Source organism: Canis lupus, chromosome X, assembly GCF_048164855.1.
Source record: "Canis lupus baileyi chromosome X, mCanLup2.hap1, whole genome shotgun sequence".
Taxonomy (NCBI): domain Eukaryota; kingdom Metazoa; phylum Chordata; class Mammalia; order Carnivora; family Canidae; genus Canis; species Canis lupus.
Window position 1 is genome coordinate 48,692,365 of NC_132876.1, and position 14,956 is coordinate 48,707,320.

General features: G+C 37.4%; 1 pseudogene; it reads left to right on the forward strand.

Annotated features, from left to right (window-relative positions):
- Window positions 1-14,676, forward strand: part of LOC140628461 (small ribosomal subunit protein uS12-like) — a 29,239-nt pseudogene extending 14,563 nt beyond the window's left edge.
- The last annotated feature ends 280 nt before the right edge of the window (window positions 14,677-14,956 follow it).

Genomic DNA, 14,956 nt, shown 5'->3' on the forward strand with positions numbered 1-14,956 from the left:
TGTTCTATATTTTTCTGTAGTTATACTTTCTATTAAGCTATCTCCATTTACAGCATTCTGAATAAGTGAATTATGAACTGGTCATTCTTATTACATAAAGATCTTACAGTAAAGATTTCTTTGGGGCAGCCAGGTGGCTCAGCGGTTTAGCGCCGCCTTCAGCCAAGGGTGTGATTCTGGAGACCCGGGATCGAGTCTCACTTCGGGCTCCCTTCAGGAGCCTGCTTCTCCCTCTGCCTGTGTCTCTGCCTCTCTCTCTCATTCTCTCTGTCTCTCATGAATAAATATATAAAATCTTTTTTAAAAAGATTTCTTTGAAAGAGAGGCAAACTCCTAATATTTAAACTGCTATTCAAAGTTATTGTCCAATATTCTAATATTAAAAGGGCAAAGGCATGAAAACATAAAGGTATATAGACTATCCATTGAAATAATACATCAGAGGATGTAAAAAGGATAAGACACCTTGATCAATCCGGTTTCCTTATTTTTGGTTGAGAAAACAAGCTAGAAGGGGTTCAGTGACTTGATGATAGAGCTGATTTATGGATGGCAAAGAGCTAGGTATCAGAAACAGAAATCAGCAATGATTCTAAAAGACAGACATGTATTTCCCACTTTACCTGTGATAGACCTCCAACTTGCCTTCAATTTCCCACCACCACAAATATATCCTTATACATATTCCCTTATTTAGCTATATAAAAAATGATTCAGAGATATACATCCAGGAGCGGAATTACTGAGTCATTGAGCATGTGTATCCTTGCTATGATGAAGCACTTCTATATTGAGCTCCAGAATGAATGCACTAATATATACTTCTCCCAGCAGTGTGACAAGTCCCCATAGCTCCCAGTAACACTTGACATTATCCAGCACTCTAATTTTTGCTTGTCTATGAGATGTGAGATATTTCATTTTTGCTTCATTAGAAACCACTAATGAATTTGAGTGCCAAACACATAAAATACATACTGTATACTTTGATTACACTTCTGCGTTTTTAAAAATTCCTTACCATTAAGCTGTATATTAGTTTTTGTATGAGTACTATGGTGGTGTTTTAACTTCATATTTTATGGTGTGAGAAGAGGATCAAATGTTACATTTTTTAATGAGAAAACATTTTTTAATGAAAAATTTACCAACAAACCCAACAGCACTTTGTGAATAGTACATGTTACCTACTGGTTAGAAATATCAAGTTTAGAGATACCTGGCTGGATCAGTTGGTCAAGTGTCTGCCTTCGGCTCAGGTCATGATCCTAGGGCCTTGTGATCAAGCCCCACATAAGGCTCCCTGCTCAGTGGAGAGCCTGCTTCTCCTTCTCCTCCCCAATTGTGCTCCCTCTCATTATCTTTGTCTCTGCCTCTCTGTCTCTGTCTCTCTCTCTCAAATAAATAAATAAAATCTTTAAAAAAAGAAATACCAAGTTTATCACATTTAAGACCTTTTTGGGACTGAGCTTTTATTCTGTTCTACTAAATGGTATCTCAGATTTTTCCATCAGTCTTATCCTGTTTTAATATTGTTGCTTCATAGAATATTTTAATAGCTCAAAAGTAACATTTCCTCCATTATTACTCTCTGGAAAGTCAAGAATAACAACAACAACTACAACAATAAATGTAGCTAATACTTATTGAGCATTTGCAATGTATCTAACATTTAACTTACATTAACATGCTTAATTCTCAACTACACATAGTGGTGTAGATACTGTTCTTATCCCCCATTTGAAAGGTAAGAAACTTGAGGTACAGAAGATTCAATTGGTTTGATGTGGAACCCAGTGTCAAACCCAGGTCTTTTTTTTTTTTTTTTTTTTCAGGGATTGTTTTTATTTTTTTTTATTTTTATTTTTTATTGGTGTTCAATTTACTAACATACAGAATAACACCCAGTGCCCGTCACCCATTCACTCCCACCCCCCGCCCTCCTCCCCTTCTACCACCCCTAGTTCGTTTCCCAGAGCTAGCAGTCTTTACGTTCTGTCTCCCTTTCTGATATTTCCCACACATTTCTTCTCCCTTCCCTTATTTTCCCTTTCACTAGTATTTATATTCCCCAAATGAATGAGAACATATAATGTTTGTCCTTCTCTGACTGACTTACTTCACTCAGCATAATACCCTCCAGTTCCATCCACGTTGAAGCAAATGGTGGGTATTTGTCATTTCTAATAGCTGAGTAATATTCCATTGTATCACAGCAAGCCTATACTCCTACCCACTGTTACATTAAAATGAATTGTTTGAAATTATCAATATTGGAGCATTTCTGACCAAAATAATATCAATATCTTATTGCCAATCTAATATGTAGCATTTTGTATTTTAGAAATGAGGCCATCCCAGAGGAAGAAACATGCCCATGATATAAAACTTGGTAATGGATCTGCTGTTTGGACCCCTGATCTATCTCCAGTCTTCTAAGCAGTGGAGTCATGACTGCCATTTATTTCTTGGACTCAGTAGGAAATTATTTTTCTAGTGATCCACTAGAAGGTAATATAAGAGAAAGGATAGCACATGAAATTAAAGGAAACAGCATAATGGTTATTTTTCCCTTCGCCCATATTTATCAGGTAATCCATTCTACATCTCAGAAATAATGCTGAAACTCACAGATTATTAAAAATGTATTTACATTTTCATGTGTTGCTGTCAACGTCTTCAAATATTCTCTATAATAAATTTGTTATTTAATTTATATTAAAATCATATATTTAATGGGAAAGACAAAGCAGGGAGTCAGGAGTAATATTTGTTCACAGTTTATTATGTTCTAGACAATACTAAAAGTGTTACAATTTTTACCTTGCATTAGCTGAGTGTACAATGTATTATATCTACTAAAAATATCATTTTCACAACATAAACAAAAGAAACAAGTTTTCCTATTTTAAAAGGTTTTATTTATTTTAGAGAGAAGGAGAGAGAGAGAGAGCATGAGTGGCGGGAGGGGCAGAGGGAGAGGGAGAGAGCAGACCTCACGCTGAGCAGGATCCCAACACAGAGCTTGATCCTATAATCCTGAGATCATGACCTAAACTGAGACCAAAAGTCAGACGCTCAACCAACTGAACCACTCAGGCGCTCCCATTTCCTTTTATTTATAAAAAGCATTTAATTATATAGCTTGTACAAAATTATCTCAACTCTGTTTTCAATCACATAATTAAAAAATATTCTTTAAGCTTTATTTTCTAACCAATGACTAACAAATATAAACTTCTTTCTTTCTTTCTCTTTTATTTCCTCAACAAATACTTACTGTACACATAGTAAATGTAAGGCACTGACAAACCAAATCATTTCTCTCACAGGCCTTTTCTTCAGAGTTCCAAGCCCTATTATCCAACTACAGCATAATACGTGTTTACATGTATGATCGAGGCATGAATACTTTATCAAGCTAATTCTAATTATACAATCCTCAAACTCTGAAAGCTTACCATCTAAATACAAATCAACGTGGTATTAGCATGGGGAGAGCATAGGGTTTGGAAATAAGCAAACATGAGTTAAAATTCCTGTTCTGCCACTCATTTAAGGCATGTAAACTTGGAAAGTTTACTTAGTATCTCTAAGATCTAACTTCCTGATCTGTACAAAGGAATTGTTGTCCAGGTTTCAAAGGAAAGCATATGGAATGTAATGCATCCAACCATTCTGTCTGAAAATTTAACACATTAATTTTTCCCACTCCATCTCTTCTCTTTTTTAGCAGAAATAACTCTGCCATGAACTCAATAACACGACATATCATAGGGAACTTTTAGAAATGTGACAACAAAAAGAAAATTAAACAATGTTTATGTCATGAATACGATATAATATAATTTCCATATAATGGAACAAGTTGGCTGATAAAGTTCAATCACTGTGCTTTTCCTAACTCATTTGGACCTTTTAGATTGACATGATGAATACATATGGCTTGGGAGGTTCTAGTATTCCTTGAGTCTCAAAATGCTCATATATTGTAGAAATATCACGCATAATGATGAATCTGCAGGAAGGAGACAAGAGTCAAGAATGCTGTCTGGGCCTCAGTTCCTAAGTGATATCCAATGAAAGGACAAAGCACTTCCAAGCATTCGGAAATAGGGAAATCAATGAGATCCCCATTTTTGGCAAGCACTCTGAGTTCTCAGAAGAGAGGGAAGAAACTATTTTATGTGCAAGGGATTAATTTGACAAGAATTCTATATAAGTAAATTAAGCCTTTAGAGAGTAGTCACCTGATATATGTCTTCTATTAGTTATTTTTCTTCTTTAATTATCTTTTAGGGATGCCTAGGTGGCTCAGCAGTTGAGTGTCTGCCTTCAGCTCAGGGCATGATCCCGGAGTCCCAAGATCAAGTCCCACATTGGGCTCTTTGCAGAAAGCCTGCCTCTCCCTCGGTCTGTGTCTCTGCCTCTCTGTGTGTGTCTCTCATGAATAAATAAATAAAATCTTTTTTAAAAAATAATAATTATCTTTTAAAGGTCTTATTTATTTAAGTGATCTCTACACCCTAAGTGGGGCTCAAACTCAAAACTCCAAGATCAAGAGTCACATGATCTACAGACAGGGCCAGCCAGGTGCCCCTAATTTTATCTTTTAAATGCCCAAGATACCTGATAGAATTCAGAGGCCACCAAAAACACCATGAAGACTGCCCATTAGGGAAGATAACTTCTTTATATGGCCAATTCATTTAATTATGCCAGCAAGCCTCTGATACAGATAATATTTTGAAAGAGGAATTGTTCTGAGACAGCAGTGTTCTGTAAATACACACACACAAACATATATGTGCTGTTTGTATCTCTGCTCCTGCCTACAATTTTCTGCATGCATTTCTGCAGGTTCATTGCTGCCCTCTTGTTGGGAATTCTCTTTTATCTCTAAATGTGGGCCTTCATCAAATAATTTAACTCACTTTTATGTGAATATAATAAAATCATATCTGAACTGGGTTCCCTGACATTTCTGGATATGCTGACATCAACATCTTTGCTAACAGGGAAATGAATATACTGAATGTTAATGAATGTTATTTTGACTGTCTGGAACAACTGTATATCCCATTCTAGAGATGTAATCATGACAATAAGGTACCCAATATCCAATAGTCAGAATCTTTTCTCTCTAATAAAATATAGTATGTTATTTTCTTATTCTAAGATTTCTTTCCTTCTCTTCTCCATTACTTCTGCTGTGTAACAAATTGAATTGTAGCAGTAGTGTATACAGTCTTTTTCATTGGATTTGATAGTAAGGATCTATTGGTGATTATAGAATACTGTAGCACTCCCTGGATGTTGATCAAATTCTTCCTTCCAAAATGAAAGAAGTCAGTCCAGGATATGAAATAATCAGAGGGAAAGAGGCCATTTCATTCCTTTCTTTATGTTTCAAAACCATGGGACCATTCTTACCACTCTTAAAAAAAATAGAGTATCCTATGCAGACATTTGGCTCTAAAACTCATTAACTATGTAGTAGCATCTGTAAGCAACTCCATGTCTTTTAGAATTTTGAAATATAATGTGTGTCTTTTTTCTGAAAGGTCCCCATATAAAAGATATCCTTTCATGAGGTAGGCCAGGGTGTCACAGTTCATCAGCTCTTGAGAGCTTTCACAAATATATACATAGTCTTTTCCATATTCTACCAAACCAAATGTAGGCAGTGTTTGGTTACCTACTGCTCCATAACAAATCACCCCAAACATAAAGGCTCAAAACATCAACAGTTTATTATTATTGTTTGTCATGATTCTATGGTTTGGCTAGGTGTTTTTTGTTTCAAATGGTCTCAGCTGGAGTGCTGGGATGGTCAAAAGTGTAAAAATAGCCTCAGTTGTACATACTAAAGGTTGATGCATGCTACTGACTGGGAGCTCAGTTGGAGCTGGCAGCAAGGAGACTCAATTCTCCATGTGGGCCTTTCCATATCACTGCCTGTGCTGCTCACAGCATGTCAACTGAGCTCCAAAAGAGGAGAATTCCAAGAGGTCAAGGTGAAAACTGAAGACTTCCTAGCACACAGCCTTAGAAACTCTGCAACATTACTTCTGCTGCATTTTATTGGCCAAAAATAAATACAAGGACTCTGGATAGATTCAATGAAAGGGAAAATAGACATCTTTTTGATGGGTTAGAGGCAAGGTCACATTCCTGAGGAGCATGTGGAATGACAGACATTCTTGCCACCATCTTAGGAAACATGGCACAGACACCAGTTTGAAGAACCATCTCTCCCACACCTCTACAATGTCCCTTGCTCCATAATCTACTTCAAGCTGCTGCCAAAGATCCCTCTTCTTCTCACCCTCAGCCAGAGAAAGTCGTACTTTCTTCTTTCCTAGACATCTGTATTCTGTTGAGTCCTCAGGCCTCAGCCATCCCTGCCTGTGAATCAAGTACTGCTTAACACAATGATAGAATGTTCAAATTCAATTGTCCTTCACTCAAGTTTTTACTCCTAATTTAAGTGAGGGGGATGTTGTTTGATCACTATTCTATTTAGTTTATATCACAGTCATCTCTGTAATTGAAGGAAGCCATATGAGGTTAGATAGTAACATTCCAGAAGCCTTAACACATGCCAGACACTTTCTTTAGATTGACTCCTTTTCTCTTTGAAAAAATTTCTTTAAGAAAGGCAGTGATAGGGAATCCCCGGGTGGTTCAGTGGTTTAGCCCCTGCCTTTGGCCCAGGGCGTGATCCGGGAGTCCCAGGATCGAGTCCCATGTCGGGCTCCCTGCGTGGAGCTTGCTTCTTCCTCTGTCTGTGTCTCTGCCTCTCTCTCTCTCTCTCTTTCATGAATAAATAAATAAAATCTTTAAAAAAAAGAAAGGCAGTGATAATTTACACTTTTTAAGATTTTATTTATTTATTCATGAGAGAGGCAGAGACTTAGGCAGAGGGAGAAGCAGGCTCCCTCTGGGGAGCCGGATGTAGGACTTGATCCCAGGACCCCAGGATCACGACCTGAGCCAAAGGCAGACACTCGATCACGGAGCCACCCAGGTGCCCCGATAATTTACATTTTTAAGATGATTAACCTTAGGCTTATAGAAGGTAAATAACTTTTCTAAGGATGAGCACATAATAAATGGCAATTGGATGACTCTCATTCTCTCTATATGCTTTTCTGTTAGATGTGTTTCCAGGGTTCAGGGAAGTGTTGTTTTAAATGTGTTAGCTATGTTTCCCAAGATTAAAGAAGAGGGGGAAAAGGAGAAGGAAACAGAGGGGAAGCGGAAAAAGGAGGAAAAATATGACATCAAAAAAAAATATGACATCAACAGAGGATGTGTAATTATGCCCTTTAGCTTAAAAAGCTAGAATAGAGGAACATCATACTGGTAACTTTTTGTCTTGTTTTGTTTTTAGTTTTTACTTTTTTTCATTTAAATTCAATTTGCCAACATATAGTATAACACCCAGTGCTCATCCCATCAAGTGCCCTCCTCATTACCCGTCACCCAGTTACCCCATCCCCCCACCAACCTCCCCTTCTGCAACCCTTTATTCATTTCCCAAAGCTAGGAGTCTCTCATGGTTTGTCTCCTCTCTTAATTTTTCCCATTCCATTCCCCTCCTTTCCCTTATAAACTCTTTCACTATTTCTTATATTCCACTGTGGTAACTTTTTAAATATCCTTTAATAATAGTGAAAATTCTGGAGGCTCAGAAAAGCTACTTATCCCAGATCACCAAATATGTAAGTATGAAACAAGAGATACAAAACTAAGGCTGACGCTGAAAACCCTGTTCCTAAGACTAAGTCCTACATTTCCTTTTGTAAACTTTCAATTTTGTAGACTTCTAATCTGCTTAGCTGACTTTCAGTCTTATATAATTAAGAGAGTGGTTTATACAATTAGCATTCAAGCACTGTTTTGGGTCCAAATTTATTTATCTTGAACTTTGTACATAAGCAAAATATTGACACATTCTATATGGCAAAAATCATCGTGAATACATTTAAAATATAGACAGATTCACCTCATGTATGTCTGTATTATTTAAATTTTGTTATTTCTGTTACATGTCTGAAAATGACTAGGATTCTAGGAACGTTTCATTTATTGAATAAACTTCCAGACGGTCTTCATATAGGGTTAGAGCAATGATCCTGCCCTCACCCCTTATTACCTTCTTTTGTCTGAGATCATTAAATTTCATTTCTGGCTCTGATTAAGAACTGAAATTTTGCTATGTTTTATAAAATGCCTCCAATAAGTAAATGTAATTTTTACAAAGGGGGGAAAATATGACAGATATGAGTTTTCAAGACATAGTAAAGCACACAGGTACACAAGAAGTGTTATTTTGTGTACTTTTCTACATTGTAACTGAATCTAATACCTATTTGAGTCCCAAGTCTGTTATAAATAGGAAGCATACTGTCTCCAATTCAGCAAAAATTCAGTTCTTGTTTTTCTTTGTTAATGTATGATAAACCCAAATAATTGATGTCTCCATTTCTCATCATATTACATCTAAATTCTCAGAGCTCATGTAGTGTCTTGATCTTTACTGTCCTTGGTAACATCCCCTAAGATATTTGAATTCCCATGTATACCTATATGCTTAATGTTGCCATGCTGCAACCTTTCATCTTGACCATGAGGCCATAAGTACTCTTGCTCAGCTAAGTTCCATGCCCTGCTGGGAACACAGAAACACTGGACTGTGTGATACATCTCTGAGAGATATGGTAAACTCAGTGATCTACTTTGGGCCTTCTCTGACTCGCATATGAAAGGAAGCCATTTCTATTATACAATACCCACATTATGGTGACACCTAGAATTCCTGTGAGGTTATAGTTTCTCAGGTATCCAAACAGGGCAAGGGAAATATCACAAGTTAAAAGATGTATGTGAGGGGGCAGGAAATATATCAGCTAATACTTCATCTTGCCACATTTACTTTTTCCCTTACAAAGAAAATATATTTCTTTAGTTATCATCCCTCAAAAAGGGTAAGAATAAGGTTGCTATACAATATTTGTCTACAATAGTAATTCCCATACGCAAACCAACAAGTGGATGTTATCTTCCTCAGGTGGATAAGGATGGATACTGGATATATTTTCCCCCTCCACCTCCGTTTAAGGGTGTTTATTTGTTCTTCCATGCCTAACTGCTGCCAAACAAATTATTCTTACTTACCAATACTCATTCATGATTCAGGGAAGTAATGGAAGTCCCCCAACTCTGGGACTTAAATTCCAACCTTAATTGATTTATGTCACACTGAATTGATTTAAAAAAAAAAAAAACCCTGAGATGACTGAGCTTACCTTCAACTGACAAGACTAGGTTTTTTGCAATAGGTAGAGTGGGGCTCAAAATGCATACTAAAATTATTTATATAAAAACAGAGATTTCTTGAGGCACCTGGGTGGCTCAGTCTGTTAAGTGTCTGCCTTCAGCTCAGGTCAGGACCAGGTCCTGGGATGAAGCCCCACATCTGGCTTCCTGCTCAGTGAGGAGTCCACTTCCCCTCCCCCTGCTCATGCTCTCTCTTCCTCACTGTCACTTTCTCTGTCTCTCAAATAAATAAATAAAATCTTTTAAAAAACAAAATAAAATAAAAACAGATTTCTTTACCAGCTGAGTTTTATATCCTGGAAATTTGTACTCATTAAAAATCAATAAAAGTTAATTAAGTCAATCAGAGAAGGACAAACATATGGTCTCATTCATTTGGGAAATATAAAAAATAATGAAAGGGAGTAAAGGGGAAAGGAGAAAAAATGAGTGGGAAATATCAGAAAGGGCGACAGAACATGAAAGACTCCTAACTCTGGGAAATGAACTAGGGGCGGTGGAAGGGGAGGTGGGCGGGGGGTGGGGGTGACTGGGTGACGGGCACTGAGATGGGCACTTGACAGGATGAGCACTGGGTGTTATTCTATATGTTGGCAAATTGAACACCAATAAAAAATAAATTTATAAAAAAATAAAATAAAATAAAATTGGCTTACAATAGTAAAAAAATAAAAGTTATACTGAAAAAAATCAATAAAAGTTATTTCTAAAGAGATGATGAAATAGTTTGTATAGTATGACCTCAAATACTTTGAAAAATGGATATGCATAGAAAAAAGTTAGACAAACACACATTCAGTTTTACTTGCTGGTGACTCTCAAAAATCTATACTTCATACAATAATTCATTAACACAAGAAATTTTTATTGGGTATTATTATGTGTCAGGCATAGGAAGTCCAATTCCATCACTTCAGCCCATGACTTATTTCTCCTAAATTCCAAACTCATACAGAAAACTCCCTAACACACATTCCCATTTGAAGAAAATAAACATTGCTAACCAACTTAATGTCTATGATGCCACATGGACTGTACTAAACAAGTTTAGATCAACTTTGGCCCTGTATCCTAAATGCTCACCATAAAGGAAAAGCTATATTGCAGTGTGGAGAGAGTTTAGGCCTTTAGGTCAGACACAAATGTGTTAAAACACCTCCTCTGCTTTTTACTGACTGTGTAAACTTGGAAAATGTAATTAACTTATCTGAGCTTCACAAGCACATACTTAGTGAAAAGGTGGATAAATTAAAGAGATTCTGGTGTCTACTGTACTACCTTTTTGAGCATAGAGCAAAAGTGGCTAAAATGCCTAACAGCATTTCTGGCCCATACTAGGCACTCAGCAGAAGTTTACTTCCTATCCCATCCCCTCCATTCTATGGCAGAGATGACATTGCCATAAGTGCAATTGAATAATTATGTGTTAAAAAGCATTTGGAATGGCTACTATAGAAAGAAAAACCACAAACATTTACATTAGGTAGGAAACATAGCACATTATTTGTTATATTTGACTGAACCACATGAAATTGCTGATGTTCAGTCATTTTTGACCTACAAAAATGATTTAATATCTTTCAATCTAACAGAATGATTTTTGTGTTGAGTTCGAAGAGAGGAACAATATTCGCTCTTTTTCCTTTAACTTTTCCACCTCTTCTCTTTCTGTATTTAAAGGTAGACATTGGGAAAGTCCATAGTATGGGTGTCTCTACTATCCTTTTAGCCCCAAAAAGAGCACATGGGAGCATAAAGCTACAGTGATAAATCTGCTGTGCAGAATGCTAGAGGGTCAAAAGAGCTGTCTGGATTCCAGGACTGGAAGTATCCTGATGATAGGACCTTCAGTGAGTCACTTCTCTTTTAGCCTGGACTGATTACCAAAATGAAATTGGGAAGCCTACCCAAACATCCTGGAGTGCTGTGGAAATCCATAAGACCCAAGCCAGGCAAACACTCTGGGTTTTTAGCTGGGAAGACCTGTTAAGGCCAAGGAATTATTTTAACAGAAATTAATTTGCAAGAATAACAGAACATTACATATTAGGCACTCAAATGGCAATTATTTATGAAATGTCAACAAACATTTATAGAACACAAATGAGACTCAGATGGAAAAGGACCCTGCTCTCTACAGAACTAAGAAAACTCTTGTGAACTGTACCTGCTAGTGTGCTATAAGCTTTCCATTGCCATCTTCTTTAATACTTAAAGTAAGCCTATGAGACAACATTTATTATTTCAATTCTTCGGAATAGCATTCTTAGATTTCATTAATTGAATCTTACAGCATGTAAGTGGCAGAGCCTAGAATTCACATCTGATCTTTCTATTTCCCCAATCTGTGCTCTTTCCTCTCCAAGGTATTGGCATGGAGTTAATTCAAGTTCCTAGAGTGTCCAACCCTAGCCTCTTAGCCCAATGACAAGCGTGGCATGTCTATTATCAACACCACCAAGAAATTAAAAACATTGAGTACTTGTAGGTGTATGACACAGCAGGTGGAGGGAACAATGTAAGCAAAGACATGGAATTCAAGAGAAGATTTGGCCTGTTTGAGACCTGGAACTTGGCTGCTGGGGCTAGATACTGCAAAAAGGTCTTTGGACTAAGAAGTTCCTCTCAGTCAAAAGCACAGTTATATATCTCAGACAACAGTTAAGCACAACTGCAAAGCTAAATAGGTTGTAAAAATTATTTGAGGCTTAATGTTCTTCACTATCTGTTCCACAATCATAAATTAGTTCAAATTTTAAAAGCAAATTTTAACAGAAATAGAGCTAAGTATGGGTCAGATATCTCATTGGGTCTTCATAAATCTGCCTAGAAGAACAGATGGGCAAAATTTGGAGGAAATAGATTTCTCTTCATTGCTATCCTCTAGCTCAAATTGCAGATTGAATGTTCTCATTAGAATTGTGGAGCATTTCCTCCTTGTTCCTCTTCAAGCACCCCTTGATTAATAATGGGCTGAGTGATGAAAGTCCCACCAGTGGTAGGGCATGGGGAGTGGCTATCCAGAACAAGTTTTGCTGTTTATTTCTTTTTTTTTTAATTTTTTTATTTATTTATGATAGTCACACAGAGAGAGAGAGAGAGAGAGAGAGAGGCAGAGACATAGGCAGAGGGAGAAGCAGGCTCCATGCACCGGGAGCCCGACGTGGGATTCGATCCCAGGTCTCCAGGATCGCGCCCTGGGCCAAAGGCAGGCGCCAAACCGCTGCGCCACCCAGGGATCCCTTGCTGTTTATTTCTATGTGTGTACATGTGTGTGTATACTTTTACATGGAGCAGTGCTGTATTTTCCTCTTTTTTTGTTGTTGCCATTCTTGCTAAGTTTCTCTTTTGTTCTCGAATTGAGATCTTTGTCAAAGCAGTTAATCAAATAATACAGCAAATTGTATTTGGCCTGACTTCCTTGGGAGTTCTGTATAATATGTCCTTGATGTCAATCTTGCTAACTGAGGAGTGGACCCCCAAAATATTGATAGATATTATGATGATAAGCTAGGACATCTGTCATATGGCACATAACATTCTAGAGATATAAATCCAGGAATAAAAGGGAAAACTTTTTTTTTTTTTTTTTAAAGGGAAAGCTTTAAGGTCAAGATAATGGAGTTTCCAGGCAGCCAATGTTTGAATTCTGACTCTCTATTTAAGAAGAATTGAGTGTTTATTTTTTTTTTTGTTTTTCCTTATCCAGAGTATCCCCCATCATTCATTCATTTATGTATCCAGTCTTACATTATTCCCAACGCTGGTACTACCTGGCATTCAGTCCTTTTCACTGGAGGGTCTGCCTACATTTTGTTGATGAAAATAAGCTGCTACAACATCCCTTGTATACTGGTATCATTTTTCCTTAACAAATTTGAGGAAAGAGTCCTATATTTAAAATGGTCACTGGGAGAAAGAAGCCTTTTCATTTCCTCGTTTCTTTTCCAAACTCACTCTTACAAACAAACAACTCCTCTGAACTATCCTGGCAATCAGAGACATCATTTGCAAACATTAAGCTCCAGACCCACCACCTGTCCCTGCTGTGACTCATAACATAAACACAGACCCTCTGTGTAGCCGGTTTCCTAGAACTTTAAAATATATCTCACAGCTGGTGTCTCCCCTTCTGAGAGGCCCCCGTGTATGAGAGGCCCTTTCATGGAGTGAGCCAGAAAGCTCAAGGTCCATCAAAGCCTTGCATAAATTTTCAATCTCAAGAGCCTTCACAAGCTTATGTTTTTCTCTAAATGTATTACTATAATCTGAAGCACTATCTCTCCCAGACCCCCTACAAAATACTAAGGGACATCCTCCCCATCATTCACTTCAAGCTTCTGCCACAAAGATCCTGCCCCTTCTCACCCTCATCAAGAGGAGTTTTGCTTCTCTGTCTCCTAGATATTTGTATTCCGTTAGAGTCATCAGGCCTCAGTCATCCATATTTGTGAATTAGATGCTGCTTGCTGCCATGACAGAATGACCACATCCAATGCTTCTCATCCAGATTTTATGAGCTCCAGATTTTATACTATGTATTTTTGTTTGCTTACTTTTAAAATATTCTTTAGAGCTCCTTTGCTCAGGCCTGTGGCTCTGACAGAGTGGGCAAATGTCCCAGTATTCCTACTGCCAGGAAGCTCCATAGCTACTGATGAGATCAGAAGTGGCATGATAAATAATACTAGAAAGCTCATTTGAACACAATCTTGAAGGCCAACCCTTTTGAAGGCGCTGTCCGGGCAAAGGGAATTGTCTTGAAAAAAGTAAGGGTTGAAGCCAAAGAGCCAAATTCTGCCATCAGGAAGTGTTTCAGGGTCCACATGACCAAGAATGGCAAAAAAAAATCACAGCCTTTGTACCCAGCGATGGTTGTTCGAATTTTATTGAGGAAAAGGATGAGGTTCTGGTTGCTAGATTTGGTAACAAAGGTCTTGCTATTGGTGGCATTCCTCGAGTACATTTAAGGTTATCAAAGCATCAGAGAAGGACAATCAGTATATGGTTTCATTCATACGGGGAATATAAAAAATAATGAAAGGGATTATAGGAGAAAGGAAAGAAAATGAGTGGGAAAAATCAGAGAGGATGACAAAACATGAGAGACTCCTAACTGTCGAAACCAACAAGGAGTAGTAGAAGGGGAGGTGGGTAGGGGGATGCGGTGACTGGGTGACAAGCACTGAGGAGGGCACTTGATGGGATGAGCACTGGGTGTTATACTATATGTTGGCAAATCAAACTCCAATAAAAAAGTACATTAAAAACGTAGACAATGTCTATCACTTGGCCTTATACAAAGGCAAGAAGGAAAGACCAAGATCATAAGTTTTGGTGGTGAAAACATGACAAAAAATTAATTTTCATATGCCAAAAAATAATAAATAAATAAATAAATAAATAAATATTCTTTTGAAATAAATAAGGGTTATATGAATCTCTCAAACCTATTGCCCTAGGAAGACTGTAATTCATTGACAATGAAGATACTAGTCTCCAACTTTGTGTAAACAATTCAAGAAAAATAGAGGATGGACAAAAAGAACAGAAGATCTAATATAGAATTTGGCAGGCTGACCAAGGAGTGGACCTGCTGGAAGAATTATAT